We start from the raw sequence: 18,399 nt of genomic DNA on the forward strand, positions 1-18,399 counted from the left end.
CTCCCTAGCAAAAAACTACCGACTTGCCCGCCACGCCACTCCGAAAGCCACACCTGGTGTATTCGCTGCAGAATGTCCAACTCCCGCCACAGGTTTGGCTCGCGTCCGCCCCAAAGCGGAAATGACTTCAAAGGGCCAAACTGAAAGTAAGAAAGTTAAAATACTAGGAATCTAAAAGCCCTACGGCATTCTGAGAAAACTCTTCTCTGACTACCGTTTTCTGCCTTCCCTCTTCTGTTAGGGTGGCGAAAAGGATTCGCCACAGACTTGAAACTGGTTCCCCGCCCCAAACTCCAAATCTTTTACATTTTATTCCCTCTCATTGGCCAACAAGATGCCATTCGTACCTCCCAGGAACTACAATTCCCGTCAGGCCCCAGGAGAAGTAAAAGTAGGAGAGGACAGAGGTGGGGGCAAAGCGCATTGGGAAGTGTAGTCGCCTGCAGACCGAACACAGCAGTAACCCCGCCTTCTCCCACTGAAGCTGGAGAAACCAGGTGTTCAACTTAAAACCCGTTACCGCTAAAGGGAGGAGCCAAGCCCTTAAACAGTTTTCCTCACTTCCCTCCACATGGAGGATGATAATGTTTATTTATTCCTATAAAGCTCTATAAATATTCCTTGAAGAAATACGGTTGTCCTTCCAATATCTTCAGGTCAGTAAAACTCCCAGAACTCCTCCACCTCAGGCTCCCAACTCGTGGGAAAAGGTGGCTTTTTTTACAAGTGGGCAAAATGGCTGTCCTCTTAGTTTTACCATTGGTTGTCCTTTGCGTCCTTCAAGGGCGGTTACTTACCACTGATTGGTTCTTTTTCCCTTGAGGGTGGAGGAAGACTTGGCACGGCTCTCCCGCGGCCCGGGAGGAGATAAAGGGGTGGAGAGAAGGCAGTTTTTTCAGGCCTGATTGGGTGATCCTCATGTCACTCGGAGGATGTATAACCTATGATTTGTCGGCTGCTCCTCAAAGAGAACGAAGAGGCGGGGCTAGTGCGTGGTGGGAAGGGGCGGGATTCTGCCAGCCGCGGCTGCCGCTGGAGCCGGTGTCCGGGCTGGTGATGGGGTTAATTCCCTTTCGTAAGACTCTTACTTGCACCCACCCAGCCCCGCCGTCGCCCCGCCGCGCCGCGCTCCAACCGCCTCCTCCTCCTCCTCCTCCTCCTCCTCAGTAACGCGGGTAAGAGATGCCCTCCCCTCCCCCCTCCAGCTCCCCGGGAATAACGCGCCTCGCTCCCCTCCCCCGCCCGCCAACCGGTAGGGCTAACGGAGAAGGAGGCAGGCAGGGGAGAGATGTGTGTGAGAAGGTGGCCTTCCCCGCCGAGCCATCGCTTTTCCAGCCAGGGCCCCGCCGAGGTGCTGCTGCTGCCAGCCCGCCGGGAGGTCGGGTTCCGAGGGAGCTCGGCTCGCCTGGCCCGCCGCTGCGGCTGCAGCTGCATCCACTACCTTGTGCCCACCGCCCCCACCCGGGGGCCATGTGAAAAGCAAACCCCTCGAGGCCTAGCGGAGGAGGCAGGGGAAAGGTTCCTGAGTCCCTGCCATGGCTGTTGCTTGCTGCCCTTGCAGCCCCAGGGACTCAGGAACCAGCCACAGCAGGCCTGCCAGGAGCGGGTGCCGTGCGTGGTTCTGCTCTCTCGGGTGACTGGCGCCGGTGCCTCCGGCTCCCCGGCCCACACCACGCCTCGGCCCCCGGCCTCGCACTGGGAGAATTTTTAGAAAGAAAATCAGGCGTTCCGACCAGTTGGTGAAAAATGTAGGCACATCTTGCCTGTGGCACCAGAAAAAGCACAATGGGAATATTGAAAAGAAAGTTGAATGACTGTCAGTGCCACGGACCCCGGGGGTCGGATTTACACACATTATGGTTGAGCCCAAGGCTCAAACCTGTGTTTTTGAAGTTTTTTGTTCTCTTTTTTTGTTACTAGGTGCAGAGGAGAGTGCCTCTGCTTTTTGAGCTTGCTTTTATGTGGGAACAAATTGTTGAGGCTGTCTTGTCCCGTGTGTAATTGTCCTGGGATAGCAAGAAAGTTAAGTAAAAGGTGAAGAGGTGCTTGCTCAAGTAGTCTTAGTAAACAGCAGATGATTTTTCTGGTAAGATTTTCCAGGAAATATGTGCATGTAGATTTAAACCTCCATGGTTTTAGTTTACCTAGTTGTAATTCTGAAGAAACCATTTGCTTTTGGCTTAGATGTCATTGATAACAAAAACTTTTTGAGTAATGAAAAGGTGGTTAAAGTCTAACTGGAAGCTAACCTGTTTGTAATATTGGAAAGAGTAAGGTCTATGTAATATTTAATATGGTTGAATACCAGTGTAACTGGAGTAATTGAACACATTGTAATAAAATTTGGTATATTGCACTATTTTTGAGAGCAAATGTTTCTTCCTCACATACTGATTAGGTGCTCATCTTTTCACACCTTTTTTGTTGTTGTTGTTGGGTGGTTTTTTTTTTTGTTGTTGTTGTTTTTTGCTTGGGTGAATATGTCCTTAAATAATGGATTCTGTAATGTGTAGCAGACCTGACTGTGTCAAGGATAACATTTTAGGCACACTTCTGAGGCTCAACTTGTTACCAGAGTAAACTTGGTTCTGAAGAATAATCAGAGTTTTGACAGAACATTTCTTTTGGGTCTAGGGACACCCTACTGGCTTAATGATCTTACCTGTTCCATAACTAAATCGCTTGCATACAGAATTACATAGATCCATAGATTCAGGATATGCTAAAAAAAAAATATATATATATATATATGTATATATATATATATATATATGAGAACACGTAACCCTGAAAGGTAAGTTCCCTCCGTTCCCCCACAAAGTACCCATTGCTTAACTTAGTCTTTTCTAAAACTTGCTGGTTAATTGATAAATTATAGAATTGATGCTTTCGGGTTTCATATACTTCATGTACAGAAAGAACTGATGAAAATATAGGAGGCTTGTGCATTCTCTGATTAGTGTGGGATCCTTTTGTTAGTTTCAGTTCAATCTCCTCATCTATATAATTGGGATGATAGCACTTAACTCTTGGAGTTGCCAGGATTAGAGATGAGTATATAAAGGCCCTACCATTGATTGTGTTTAACACATAGTATGTATTATTAAATATTAACATTTTCATGCTTAAAAGAATGAGTTTGTTATTTATACGCACAAGATGTTGCAGCCTGAAAACTTGCTCTGTGAGGCAGAGGAGCACTATGGGAGTTTTCTTTTTTTTTTTTTTTTTTTAATTTTTTTTTTTTAAGGGAGTTTTCATTTATGTAGGGGCTTAAATTGGTAAAGTTTGCAGCTAGCCATTTTTAAATTAAAAGGTATGTGGGAAGTTGGTTACCAGATACCGAAGAGTTGTTTATTTTATAGAAGGTTTTTACTTATGCGTTAAAATCCACATGTTTGTGGAATATATTTCAAGTGAATTATTTTGGGGAGAAAGTATGTGGTAAATTGTTGTAGTGATAAATTCTCCTAGTATCTTTTAAATTTTAGTTAGTTGATACATGTTTCAAGGTCTGGTTTATATACCTGATATCCATATTCAGTGTGCTATCAGGCTGCTGACAAGCAACTCTTGCAGAGTTAAGATTAAGTAAGTCAGTTGAATTCATTCAGCCACAGGCGGACTACAATTTTGTTGTTGTTTTTAATTCTCAATATTTATCCATACTTGGGTTTTTCTTTTCTGTGAAATAATATACCAGACACACTGTTCTTTAGCTTTTCAGGCACTTTTGAAAATGTATTGGTCTTCATACATACTAGTGTCTTTGCAGTTTGTACCTGTAGACAGATTTGAGTTTAGCATGAAGAGTTGTATTATGAAGTCTTCGGACACTAATGCCTGGCCAGGGTTCAAGGCAGCCATACCTTATGCTGAATAGTGAACGAACACAGTATGATTGGATGCTCCTTTGGGGAGTCTTATATGGCAGTAGCAGAATATTTTACAAAATTGAAAAAACTTTTCCTAAAATTGTGCAGAAGAAATGCACTTCCATGCCTTGCCAACTAGTAAAAGATTTTCTGGTACTGGCACTTTAGAATACCCAATTATACCCATTTGAGTTAATGTTAAGTTTTAATTCTTCAGAAATAGAGAAGCGCTGAGAGTTGATAATACTTTTATTTTCTCCATTCTTGAAAATGTTACAATAATGAGTTGATGAGTTTGTAATGTATCATTGCTATTTGAATCAGAAAATTTCACTGTTAACACTTGATGATGTATTGCAAATACTCTTTGACAGTTCCTGTGTCTAAAAGGTGTGGTTACAAAAGGCAATGAACTTTTCAAATGGCTATTGTAGTTCCAAACCACAGAATCAGTACTCTGTCTTTGTATTCACACACGTATACAATGATGATAAGTTATTATTTGTAACTGAACTAAACTGGGATAGATAAAGGAGCATGTCAGTTTTTCTCAGTATAATAGTTATTTTTTCCAAAGTAAAATAATCTTGCATTTAATCCTTGTGAAATCTCATGTTTACTAGTAATACAGACATGCAAAGAATCAAATCATAAAATCAAACAAAATTTTATTAAGTTAACTTTGCTTCTCAAATAAGTATATGTTATATAATTAAGCAAATTTGTTTATACCTGATAAGATGTAAGAATGGAAGCATAATTCAATTCAGTTAGTTGTTGGGTGATGGTTGAAATAAGAGATGAGTTGTTCAATCCTAACTGAAAGCTAGTTCTTTACCTTATTTTCCAACAGTTTGTTTTTTTCCCAGATTTTATCCTTGAATATTTTGCCTATACTTACCATCTTAGTCTCTACACATGCCTATTAATTTTTTATTCCCATGAGTTTTGAAAGCCTATACTTTATGAACTTTTCTGTTTGTTTGCTTTCTTAAAGATTTCTTTTGTAAGCTCACTTCTCTAAGCAAATCATGAAGTTTTTGTGCCTTATTTCATAAGTATTAAAGCTTATGTTTAAATTATTGTTTTTATACCCTACTTGACTAGTGTTTTCATCTACAGCTCCCTGAAAGTACTTTCTCTACAAAAGAAATTAAGTATGCAAAATAAATTACATTACATTTGTTTTTATTCTATTTTTTTTTTAAGTGTATTTTGAGAGAGAGAGCATGCATGCTCACACAAGGGAGCATGAGTGGGGGAGGGGCAGGGAGAGGGGGAGAGAAACCCAAGCACTCTCCTCCCTGTCGGCCTGGAGCCCTTGAGGGGCTTCATCTCACAAACCATGAAATCATGACCTGAACCAAAACCAAGAGTTGAACACTTGACTGACTGAGCCACTCAGGCGCTGCTATTTGTTTTTATTCTTGACCTTTCTTCTTGAAAGGCAATAATTTGATGTTGCCTTGCCTTAGAGTTTAAAGTACTATAAATTGACTTCTCCCAGGTTTAGTTTGATCAATGACAGATAAAAATTAATTTTGTGGGCTAGTTGTATAATTAGCTTCACTAACAGGTCTTCTGCGTGAAAGAAATTCCATAACTGGTATAAGATACCACCTTATAGTCTGAGTTAGAGGTTTAACTGTAGATTTACCTTGATGCTTTGTTTCTTTTTTTTTTTTTTTTTAATTTTTTTTTTTCAACATTTTATTTATTTTTGGGACAGAGAGAGACAGAGCATGAACGGGGGAGGGGCAGAGAGAGAGGGAGACACAGAATCGGAAACAGGCTCCAGGCTCCGAGCCATCAGCCCAGGGCCTGACGCGGGGCTCGAACTCATGGAGTGAGAGATCGTGACCTGGCTGAAGTCGGACGCTCAACCGACTGCGCCACCCAGGCGCCCCGATGCTTTGTTTCTTAATAGAGAGAGAAGCTATGGAATTTAATTGAAAAAAAAAAAAGGTTTGGGGCGCCTGGGTGGCTCAGTCGGTTGGGCATCCAACTTCAACTCAGGTCATGATCTCGCAGTTTGTGAGTTCAAGCCCCACATCGGGCTCTGTGTCGACAGCTCAGAGCCTGGACCGTGCTTCGGATTCTGTGTCTCCTCCTCTCTCTGCCCCTCCCCTGCTCATGCTCTGTCTCTCTCTGTCTCAATAATAAATAAACGTTAAAAAAAAAAAAAAAAGGTTTAATGTGGGGAAAAAACTGTAAATGTTTGCAAAGCAATGACTTAAATGAACAAAAGGCCCTCATTTTTAAGGTGCTTTTGGGGAAATTTCTTATTACAGAATTGCTATGTTTAAAAATACGTTAGTATCTTTTTACTGGAACCAACCCAAATGCCCTTCATTGAGTGAATGGTTAAACAAACTGCTACGTGCATACCATAGAATACTACGCAGCAGTAAAAAGAAAGAAACATTGATAAAGCAACCTAGGTGGATCTTAAAGTAATTACACCAAGTGAATAAAACAATGTTTTTAATAATTAATTTTATTTATTTTGGAGAGAGAGCACAGACAGGGGAGGAGCAGAGAGAGACAGGGACAGAGAGGATCAGAAGCGGGCTCTGCGCTGACATCCGTGAACCCAACGTGGGTCTCAAACTCACCAAATATGAGACCATGACCTAAGCCAAAGTCCGATGTTCAAATGACAAAGCCACCCAGGCACCCCATGAATAAAAGTTTTAAAATAGAGCAACCATGTGGTCCCGTTTACATACTCAAAATGGCAGATTATAGAGATGGAGCACAGATTAGTGGTTGCCAGGCATTAAGAGATGGGGTTTGAGGGAGCAGAATGGTTGTGATTATAAAGGGGTAGCATGAAGAATCTTTGAAGTAATGAAACAGTTCTGTATGTTGATTGTATGGTGGTTACCTAAATCTACATGTGATAAAATTGCGTAGAAACACAGAACAAATGAGTGCGTGCAAAACTGGCAAAATCTGAATAAGGTTGTATATCAATATCTATCTCTGGTTTTGATGTTGAACTGTACTTATATAACATTATCATCGAGGGAAACTGAAGAGTACATGGGAGCTTTCTGTACTATTTTTTGCAACTCCCTGTGAATGTACTATTATTTAAAAAGTACAAAGTCAAGCACAAAAAAAACCCATTCTTTATGTATATGTTCCTGTATAATATTGAAAAAAGTATGTTTTTAAGCAAATACCCTCTGCAAAATGCCATTCATACATTTTATATTGTTGATTTGTGTTGGTTTTACTAAGTCATGTTCACATGCATTGGAGCACAATAGAAATACTGATAGTCAAATATCTCGAAGATGCAGTTTCCGTTTTCATTATATTTGCCTTGTTTTCCCTAAATGCCAATTCTTTCTTCATCATCCTTTTATAAAGGCTTGCTGCCCTTTCACTTTCCAAGTCTTCATAGAAATTAAAGAATCTGACATTATATCTATATTGTTCATTTCCAGTTGCTAAAAGGATTTTGTCAAGAGGCTATATATTCATTGTTTAACCAGATACTTACATTTTAAGCATATTGAATATCTGTAAGACAAAATAAAAGAATTTATCTTGTAAAGATATATAGAACCAGCAAATGAGGAATCACTTGGGGAAAGAAAGTGATGGAAGTGCTTGTTAAGTAACACTGTAGTTACTGTATGACCCTCCACTTTTTAATGCGAAAACTAAATGTTTTAATGCAAAAGTACTAAATGTTTTAAAGCAGTGTGAGGAGGTCAGAAGTAAAAGTGTAGACCACCAACTTGGGGAGGATACACTTTTTGTGATATGGATGATGACCTTGATCCATTTGGAGTTATTTTTTGGTTATGGTGTGAGATAGGGGGTTCAAATTCATTTTATCTGTGGATATCATTTTTATCTCCACACCATTTGTTGAAAACACTGTTCTTTCCCAGTTAAATTGTCTTGGCTCCTTTCTTGACTATAAATGTGCAAGGTTATTTCTCAATTCTAAATTCTACCACATTGATTTTGTGTCTATCACTAGGCCAGTGGTACCACTGGCTACACTGTTTGATTATGAAACTTTGTAACAAGTTTTGAAATTAGGACTTTTTTTTTTTTGAAATTAGGGTTTGCCTCCAACTTTGCTGTTTTTCAATATTATTTTGGCTATTTATCTGTTTTCATATGTAGTTTAAGATCAGCTTGCCAATTTCTGCAGAGAAGTCAGCTTGGATTTTTGATATGAATTATGTCAAACAGGTCAATTGGGCAATTTGGAGAATATTACCATTTTAACAGTACTAAATGAAAATGTCTTTAACGTGTAGTGATTCACTTAAAAAGAATAATAAACTCATTGCATGTTAATATAAATAATCATTTTTATGAAAAATAACATTTCAAAATAAAAAAATAGCAAGAAGAATGGGATTGTTTTACAATTTTACAAATCTTCTTAACGTTTGGCTTATCAGAAGTTGGGTTGTTATATCTACTTTAGTATTCACTCTCATTGGACATGTGATTTTGGCTGAAATCTAAGAAGATAATTTGGCCACACACAGATAGAAGAAAAGTGAGGGACCTCATGGACCCTTTGACAGGATCTTGATCCACAGTGGTCCTTGGACCACATTGTGAAAACAGCTTGTCCAGTGGGAAGAAATAAATGTTTGGAAACTCAAGGACTTGGGTAAAAATCACAAGTCGCCACTGAACAGTTGATGTGATTTTGAGCAAGTAATTTAGCCTCTCAGGTTTCTTCATCTGTAAAATGGAGGTAATGACACTATACTTTGAAAGGAGGAAACAAGATCATGCCTGTGAAGTTTGGGGTATATAGAAACCACCAAAGAACTGATTCTTGTCTTTAATTTAGACTTGTCAACCCTTCTCTATTGTATGGGATTAGCTAATTTCCACCCCCCCCCCCAAAAGTTTACATATCACAGCATGGTAACCTTCATGTAAACTTGGTTTATTGTGGTGGTGTTTACTTAAGAGTTGAGTTTTATTCATTTAGTCTTTTATTATCAGCCCTTATAGCTACAAATCATGATAGTGAAGAAGGGAAGGGAAGAAGGGTCAACAAAGAAGGTAAAAGAATTTATCAGAAGTGAGGGAGTAAAAAGGGGCCTGCGTGGCTCAATTGGTGGAGTGTGGGACTCTTGATCTCAGGGTTGTGAGTTCAAGCCCCACGTTGGGTTTAAAGGTTACTGAGAAATGAAATCTTTTTTTAAAAAAAAGGGGGGGGTGGAAGAAATGAAGTAAAATTGATGCCTCCTTTAGATCATTTGTCATCTTACTCATCCTGCTATTAATGTTGAAGAATGAAGGAAACCAAAAAAAACTCTGCCTTAAATTAGAGAATGGTTCCTTTAGCATTTTCCCCCGTTAAAATTAATAAAATTAAATCATAAATGACTCCAATTTTTTAATGATTCTATAAATACTGGACCAAGTCATGTCTAAAAAAAATAATTCTTGCCACTAGAACTCTGTCATTACAGTAGTAACTTTAACTTGGCATTTGTATGCAAAGCTAAAGTGATACGATTATTACTATACAAAATAATGAAAAGTGTGAATTCACTCATTCAGCAGGTATTTATTGAAAACTTACTTTGTATTGGTTTTGTAAAACAGAGAATGCCCTTGCCCTCCTGGATCTCATTTTCTTATGGGTGAGACAAAGAAATGGAATATATACAAAATATAATGTCAGATAGAAATACAGAAATTATTGTAATGAATACAAAAGGTTGAGACCTTAAAGATTGACAGAATGAGGTATACAGTCTATTTGAGACAGGGTGATCAGGGAAGACCTCTTGACATTTGAAAATGCAAACACTTGACTGAAGTAAGAGAATAAGCCATGAGATATATGAGTGAAGAACATTCTGGGTAGAAGGAACAAAGTACAAAGGCCATGAAATGGAGGAGATGGAAATGGAAATTATACTTGTTTACTGATGTTCAGTGTCCTCCCGAAGACAGCATTTAAAGCAATAAGTACATTAAGAACACTTTGAGGTGTGGCTCTGGGACTGTCGGCTATGCATATTTTTAGCCAAATGAATCATTTCCACTGTAGAGCCTGTTAATTCCAAATGTACTGGATTTTAAAGGACATTAGCAAAGTCTAAACCTAAATCTTTAATCTTCACTTGTCTTTTTAATGCTAAACCAAAAGGATTTCTTGTTTTTTCAATACTAAACCAAAAGATGCATTTATATAGAGTGGTAGGTAAATCTTTGTGTTGAAATGTGAGAATTTCTGGTCCAACCGCAATAGTTCTCAAGATCAGTCCAGTGGCAGCTTGTCCTAAAGTTATCTACTTGTCATTTCTTCTTCCAGTGAGTTGAAATGAGGACAAGGGGAGATACCTGGCTTGGGCCTTTCCAGCCAGCTATTATAAGGATCTGACAGGACAGCAATCAAGCAAAAGTCATTCAGCCTTTGCTTGAACTACTCTGGTGACAGGAGTGCATTCCTAAGGGACTTCTTGTTTCTTGTCTCTTATTTCTTTGTTTCCGGGTTTTCAGGTATATAGCTATAAATGGGAATATATATAGATATGTACATATCTGTATAGCTGTGTATGTTTATGTTTGTGTGCATATACGTGTATGTATGTGTGTATATGTGTATATACGTATATAGTATTTGATGTAGAGGAGGGTATAGTCAAAGGAGAGAAGATCCAGTTGGAGGAGGAGAGCATAATTGAAATGTTATCATAAATGTACATCAATATCAGTGTCATCTATAGGCTCTCCTTCTCCCTCCTTGCCCCCAGAGAGTAGAAAATAAGGTATGGGTAGGGATGGGAGACTTTACCTGACCAGGCCTAAGACCCACTTGCTTGGCCCAGTTGTCCTAAAAAGAGGGAAAAGGGATAGGAAGAGTAACCCTATAGATGCCCTCAGTAGGTATGTGTCTCCCAATTTTACTCCCCCTGGCTGTTTAGCACCACCTTAGGCTTACCAGGTTGTATTCCATATTATTGCTGGTGAGAAACTCAATCTAATCCTCAAAGCAAATTAGATCTTGTCACAGAACCAGGCAGCTAGACCATAATGGTATCTTTGTGGTTTTAGGTTTTTATCTTTTATAAGGTGGTATAATCATAGGAAAGAAATGTCTTGAAGGATAGTTTTAAAAGCTATTTTTAGATCATTTTGATAAGCTGATTTCAGAAATGTGCTCAGGTTGTTTATTTTTTTAATTTGGATAATTTTGCCACCTTGTGTGTCTTTTGAAATCAAAAATATTTATTATTCAATACATCAACAGATGGTAAACTTTTCTTTTTGACTGAGATGAAAACTGAACCAGTGTAAAACTTACTACATTTCTAAAATGAACTTTTTGGAAAGTTTGCACTTTTAAAAGCTTTTTTAAAACAGTGCATTACATATAAAAATCAAACAGTACAGTGGATCAGTAGTTGATTATCATTCCCTTATCTGCTGTCTTATTATCAGGATTCATGAGTCTCTTGAGCTAGAATGTTCTTAGCATCAAATGGATTCTTTTTCATGCTTCCATCAATTTATCAATATCATGTCAAATTGTTTTGTTACACGTTGGAAGCATGGGTTTTCTGTAACTTTTTAATTCTGGAGTTTCTAACAGCCTTTTTTTCTGATTGGCAAGCAATAGTGTACCATCACCATACCCTCAAAGTTATTCAGTCTCTATTTCATGGATACTTCTTTCTTTTTTTTTTTTAACTTAATTTTTTATTTTTTTAAATTTACATCCAAATTAGTTAGCATATAGTGCAACAGTGATTTCAGGAGTAGATTCCTTAGTGCCCCTTACCCATTTAGCCCATCCCCCCCTCCCAGAACCCCTCCAGTAAACCCTCAGTTTGTTCTCCATATTTATGAGTCTTTAGCTATTGTTGATAGTGCTGCTATAAACATGGGGGTGCATGTGTCCCTTCGAAACAGCACACCTGTATCCCTTGGATAAATGCCTAGTAGTGCAATTGCTGGGTTGTAAGGTAGTTCTATTTTTAGTTTTTTGAGGAACCTCCATACTGTTTTCCAGAGTGGCCGTACCAGCTTGCATTCCCATCATGGATACTTCTTTACCTCAGAGATTTTCTCTTTGATTTTTGTGCCCTCATCCTGGGACTTCCCTTCTGCCCACCAAGGTTGAATCAACTGTTTGCTGGATTCTATGGATCCTTCCTCTTTCTTGGTTTTTAAAATACTCATTTTGCTAGATAATAGCCTGAGGTATTTTCCTTAAAAAGTTTGCTTGAGAAGTAAACCTTTTCAGACTTTACATGCCTGAAGTCTTTATTCTGCCATCATACCTGAATGATGTTTTAGAATGCTAAATTCAAAATCATTTTAACCTTGTACTTAAATTTGTCTTCTAGTATCTGGGTTGCTTGTAGAGATCTGCTGCTAAAATTTTCCAAACATAAAGTTTGATAGAGGACTCATTTCAGCAGTTACTAACATTTTGTACTGTTTGTTTGATCATGTATCTCTCAATCCATCTCATTTTTTTCAGTTTATTTTTGAGAGAGACAGAAAGCAGAAGCTGGAGGGGGCAGAGACGGAGTGAGGGAGAGAGAATCCCAAGCAAGCTCCACACTGTTAGCACAGAGCCCAGTACAGGGCTCGAACCCACGAACTGAGAGATTGTGACCTGAGCCAAAACCAAGAGTGAGCCACTTAGGCCCCCCTCATATCATTTTTTTAAATATTTATTTATTTTTGAGGGAGAGAGAGAGAATCCCAAGCAGACTCTGTGTTGTGAACCTGGAGCCCAGCACAGGACTCGATCTCACAAACTGTAAGATCATGACCTGATCCGAAATCAAGAGCCAGACACTTAACTGACTGAGCCACCCAGGTACCCCAATCCATCTCATTTTTTTTTTTTGACACATTTCAAAATAAATTTCAGGGATCACTTCATTCCTGAACACTTTGGTATTCATGTAATTAACTAGAGTTCAGTCAGTATTTGATTTTTTTTTTATGGGTAAATATACACATAGAAATGCATAAATCAAGAACTTAACCATTTAGTGAAATTTCAATAAATTGTATACATAGACCCAGGTGCCTGTCAAGGTATAGAACATTACCATCATGCCAATAAACAACAACCAAAAGTTTTGATTCTTTTTCATCATATGTTTTCTAGTGCTGGGCCTTATATAAATGAATTCATACAATATGTACTCTTTTGTGTAAGTCTTCTTTAACTTAGCATGTTTTTCACATTTATCTACGTTGTTACATGTGTGAATGTTTCCGTTTTTACTATAGAATAGAATTTTATTGCATAAATATACAATTTGTTTTTCTCTTCTACTGATTGCCACCCCTGTGCTGTTCCTGGTTTTTAGCTTTTATAAATAAAGCTCTTTGACTCATGAGAGTATTTGAGAATAAGTTTTGTTTTGCTTTGTTTTTTGTTTTAAAGTTTATTTATTTATTTAGAGAGAGAGTGAGAGCAAGCAAAGGATGAAGAGAGAGAATCCCAAGCAGGCTCTGCACTATCAACATGGAGCCTGACTCAGGGCTCAGTCTCACAAACCATGAGATCATGACCAGAGCCAAGATCACGATTCAGATGCTTGACTGACTGAACCACCCAAGCGCCCCAAGAAGTTTTAAATCTTCAAATTAGAAACACCTACTAACATGGAATATTATAGCACAAAAATCCATTCATTTATTTCTTTATTCCATTTTTTCCTAGTTCTTGAATTTTTGTCAATATAATATTAAGTCACAATTTAGCTGAGAATACTGTCAAACTTTTTCATTTCTTGCTATTCTTAGTAATACAAAGAGCAGGTAGGAAGATTATTTAAAATCATCTCCGTTTTGTAAAAAATAATCTCTGTACCCAACATGGGGCTTAAACTCACTACCCTGAGATCAAGAGTCACATGCTGTGCTGACCCAACCATAAAATCATTCCCCTTTTTTAAAGTTTTGAATATTCTTATTGAAATTTTAAGATTAACCTGTGTTTCCTAGTCCATTGACTGACTTTAGGTAATTGGGTATTTATGTTAATTAGATGTAATTAAGTGTAGGTTTTTCCTAGAAGTTAGCATTTCAACATATGCACTGATTTTAGAGGTAGTCATTTTTTAAGAATATATTAGTTTGACATTATCTTTCATATGAATCATTCTTTAATCCAGAGAGACATGACGTTTTGTGTTGTGTTTTGTGTCTATTATGCAAGAGTACTGTGTGTTTTGTTTATTTTTAAACAAAGAATGTTGCTTCTACTTGTAATTGTTTTGGAATTTTAAAGACCCAAGTTTAAACTCTTAAATTCATGATCTAGAAGGCCTTTTCCAACTCTAAAGTTTTATTAAATTTCTAAGGTAAATAATGAAATTTTCTGGTTGCCATATTACATTACACGAAAGGGTTAACCTGGTATAAGGTCCAGTGTATACATTCCATGGCTTTTTGTGAGTGTTAATTTTATACCTAATGAATGCTGATTCTGAAATTTAAAATTTAAAAAGTGTAAAGTATCTTTTGTAGTCTAGTTTTTAAGCTGTGTTTGTGGCACATGAAAATTGCTTGATGGCTTTTCTGAAAGCTACCTGCAGCTGCTACACAACTTTTCAGTTGAGTCTACCTAACTACTGAAATGGAAAGTCTAGTAATAAGATAGGCGACAGTTTAAGAGGATTGATTTAAATGTTAAATACAGTTCATATCCACTTGGACTCTATTAGCATCTAACACCTGTACTTTAATTTTAGAAAGGAAATTATTCATCTTTTCTCATGTTGTTTTCTCTTGGTTTATGTGGCATTTGTGAAAATGCTTACAGAAATGCTGGTACTAAGATAAGGGATAATTGATGTTCTTGTTTGTGAAACAAACAATTTCCACTAAGCTCACAGAAATGGCTACTAATTAAATTGCTTCTGTCCTTAAAGACATACCTCTGCCTTCAAGAAGCTCATGACTTAGTAGAAATCCATTTGAGTCAAAATTTCCATATTCTAAATGGCTGCAGCTTCCATTTCCTTTTCTTGCTTTCTCTACTTCCTACTTGCTCTCTCCTTTCCTCTCATCATTAAACAAATTAGCTTAAAGATAGGGCAGCTTAAAGAATGAGCTATGAAAAAGGAGTCAGGGATGCCCGGCTGGCTCAGTCAGTAGAGCATGCCACTCTTAATCTTGGGGTTTTAAGTTCAAGCCCCACATTCGATGTAGAAATTACTTAAAAATAAAATTTTTTGAAAAGAAAAGAGTCTCACTTGGTGGTTTTTAATGAAATATATCAATATATGCATTTCCAAGGATAACGTGGGGTTTACACCTTCTAAATGCAAAATACAGAACCAAGTGAAAGTTGGTGGTCAGGTAACATTAACTGAATTGCTTTTACATATCCTATCATAAAGTCTTGTTATAAAGAATACAAGCATTCTTGTCTTGATCTCACTTCTCTCACAGCTTTTCATCTGACATCCTGTGCTTCAAAGATACTAAGTTAACGGCCTGGCCAGGACTTCAGGAATCATCTCTAAACTACAAGTCCAACTTTGTACTATACCAAGTATAAAGTAATTAATCAGATCAATTAATGTACCCCTTTTTTTTTGGCCCCAGAACTTAATGGAGGCAAGTTTATTGGGGAATATTTCAAGATAGATTGCTTATCATGCTTACTACAGACTCAGTACTTTATTCTTCTAGACATTCTAATGTTACTTGCTTGAAACTACTTATGTACTTAGAAGACCTTCCTTCCCTCCTGATTCAAATGCTAGTGTTTATGACCAAGTTATAAATGAGCCTACACCACTCAGTGAGCTAATTAAGAAATTGAAAAGTCAGCATACATTGCCTATGATATAACTGAAAAATGATTTCAGTTTATTTAGTAAAGAGTTTGTTTTATGTCTACTGTGCAAGAGTTTGTGTGTGTCTACTGGTGAGAAAATATGCATTGTAATAGTATGGAAAGCATAGTACATTCTTTTTAACTCACTGACTTGATCTAATCCAAAATTTAAATTCCACGTAAAGTCACTGAGAGACTATAGAATGACATTTGCTTGTTGGTCTGGTGTTTTTTTCATGACAAAGATACTGTGTTTATTTAGGTTGTGTATTAAGAGTGGCTTTTAGGGAGGATGCCTGGGTGGCAAAGTCGGTTAAGCTTCCGACTCCTGATTTGGGCTCAGGTCATGATCTCAGGGTTCCTGAGTTGAGTTTGAGCCCTGTGTCAGGCTCTACACTGACAGGGCAGAGCCTGCTTGGGATTCTCTCTCTTTCCCTCTCTCTCTGCCTCTCCCCTGCTTACTCTCTCTCTCCCAAAATAATAATAATAATAAACTTTTTTAAAAAATGGCTTTTAGGGAAGTTGTTACAGAAAAAAACATAATGTCTTATTTTGTAAACCAGGATGTATTTTTTTAATGTAAGTACATTTTGTGAAGTAGAACATTTTAAAATTAATTGCTAGTTTGTTGTTAAAAGTGCTTGACAGAGGCTTGTATGGCATTCAGGCCCAAGTGGCATGCCTTGGGTAGTGGGGCTCCACAGGTTCCAGGTGTTCCGGTCCCATGAGATGAGGAAGAAGAGGAAGATGAAGTGGAGGATGAGGACGAAGATGATAAAGACAGTGACGAAGAAGAGGATGAAGACGACGAGAGCGTCGACGAGGAAGTGAATGTTGAATTTGAAGCGTATTCCATCTCAGATAATGATTATGTCAGAATTAAGAAGTTAACTGCAGCAGCTTTTCCTGAAGGCTCCTTTGAACATTGCAGAACTAACTGATTTCTTAATTCAACAAAACCACATCGGGAGTGTGATTAAGCAAACAGATGTTTCAGAAGACAGTGATGACGATGTGGATGAAGATGAGATTTTTGGATTCATAAGTCTTTTAAATTTAACTGAAAGAAAAGGTATGCAGTGTGCTGAACAAATTAAAGAGTTGATCCTGAGCTCCTGTGAGAAGAGCTGTGGAAAGATCTCGGTTGAACAGCTGGACTCGCTTTTCAACGACGCGTCCTAGCCTGTGGGCTTTCTCCTCAGCGAGAGGTTCATTAACGTTCCTCCTCAGATCGCGCTGCCCATGCACCAGCAGCTCCAGAAAGAACTGGCAGAGGCACACGGAACGAACAAGCTGTGTGGAGAGTGTTCCTTCTACCTTCTGATTAGCAAGACGTTTGTGGAAGCTGGAAAAAACAATCCCAAAAAGAAATGGAGCAGCCAAGAAAAAGATGAGTTAATGTTCGCAAGTGCAGAGGAAGAAATTTTCTATGAGAAGGCAATCTTGAAGTTCAACTACTCCGTGCAGGAAGAGAGTGACACCTGTCTGGGAGGCAGGTGGTCCTTTGACGATGTCCCAATGAAGCCCTTGCAAACTGTGATGTTGATTCCAGGTGACAAGATGGATGAAATCATGGGTAAATTGAAAGAGCATCTCTCTCTCTGACCCATTTCCCATGGGCAACAGGGGGCTGGTTTTCATTTTTGTAAAATTACCAGAAAACAGCTCAGATTTACTGAAAAACTCATCACTTTATTCAGATTAAGGCCCTCTACAAAAAAGTAGGGTTGTCACCTGTGTCTGTGACACATTTACAAAATAGCTTTTAAAAAAAAAATTTGGTCAAATTATGAATGGTTGATGAAGAGCTTTAACAGTAAGAAGGAAAACGTGGAGTAGTAATTTAGAACTCAATAAAAACTTCCATTTTTTATTTTTAAATAATGGAAAAAAAAAGTGCTTGACATCTATTCCATGAATAGTTTTCCTGGTTATCTGGAATATTTTTCTTTATATCTGGAATGGTCTTTCTGACTAAAGTTTATCCAACCTGGAGGAAATTCAGTATATTTCACACTAAAATGAATTACAGAATTTGATTACTTTTTTTTTGGAAGGTAAGATTTATCCAATTCAAGATCTCAATAAATGTGTTCTGGCGAAAGCAAACAGCAGTGATTTACATAAGTTTTCAACAATACAGGTTCACAAGAATGTTTATAAATTATTGCCATGAAAGAAGGGAGTAGGCAGAAATTGAGATGTGCAGTGTTGCAGATATTGGGGATTGAGGAGCACCAGAATACAACTCAGGTGTATTAAGATCCTAAAGGTACTAAGGAGTTGGACTTGGTTTTCATGAATTGCATTTGAGTATGAGTAGGTCAGATGCTGTCGATCAAGCACTGTTAAAATTTCCGTAAGATTTCAAGATGTGGCATGGATGTTTTTATTTGTTTCTATATAATCTGATATATAAACCGTGTTGAAATTTATTGGCCAGTCTTGGGTTTTTTCCTACTGATATTTTTATACAGCCTAATTGAGATATAACAGACATACCATAAAATTCACCCATGTAAAGTTTACAGTTCGTTGGGTTTTAGTATATTCACAGAATTATGCAGTCACCACCATAATCTTATTGTAGAACATGAACATCACTTCAAAAAGAGGGGCACCTGAGTGTCTCAGTCGGTTAAGTGTTCAACACTTGATCCAGCTCAGGTCTTGATCTCAGGGTCATGAGTTCAAGCCCCA

At 38.0% G+C, this 18,399-nt stretch overlaps 2 protein-coding genes and 1 pseudogene across 5 annotated transcripts in view; 2 read left to right on the plus strand and 1 right to left on the minus strand.

The window, feature by feature from the left end:
• ZRANB3 (zinc finger RANBP2-type containing 3) overlaps positions 1–297 on the minus strand; it is a 320,697-nt gene extending 320,400 nt beyond the window's left edge. For 2 of the 4 annotated variants that reach the window (XM_040474922.1, XM_040474923.1), the window contains exon 1: positions 54–289. The gene's annotated coding sequence lies outside the window, so the exon portion shown is untranslated. Of the gene's footprint in view, positions 1–53 lie in introns of all 4 variants that reach the window. The other 2 variants (XM_040474925.1, XM_040474924.1) reach the window with 2 other exon arrangements.
• Positions 298–1,001: 704 nt separating this feature from the next.
• The window catches only part of R3HDM1 (R3H domain containing 1), a 206,357-nt gene continuing 188,959 nt past the window's right edge, over positions 1,002–18,399 (plus strand). Inside the window, exon 1 of the mRNA XM_040474936.1 lies at positions 1,002–1,175. The gene's annotated coding sequence lies outside the window, so the exon portion shown is untranslated. The remainder of the gene's footprint in view (positions 1,176–18,399) is intronic.
• On the plus strand, positions 16,259–17,466 carry LOC121030493 (BRCA2 and CDKN1A-interacting protein-like; annotated as a pseudogene).

This window comes from Herpailurus yagouaroundi, unplaced genomic scaffold, assembly GCF_014898765.1.
Source record: "Herpailurus yagouaroundi ecotype Mexico unplaced genomic scaffold, PumYag 140, whole genome shotgun sequence".
NCBI lineage: Eukaryota > Metazoa > Chordata > Mammalia > Carnivora > Felidae > Herpailurus > Herpailurus yagouaroundi.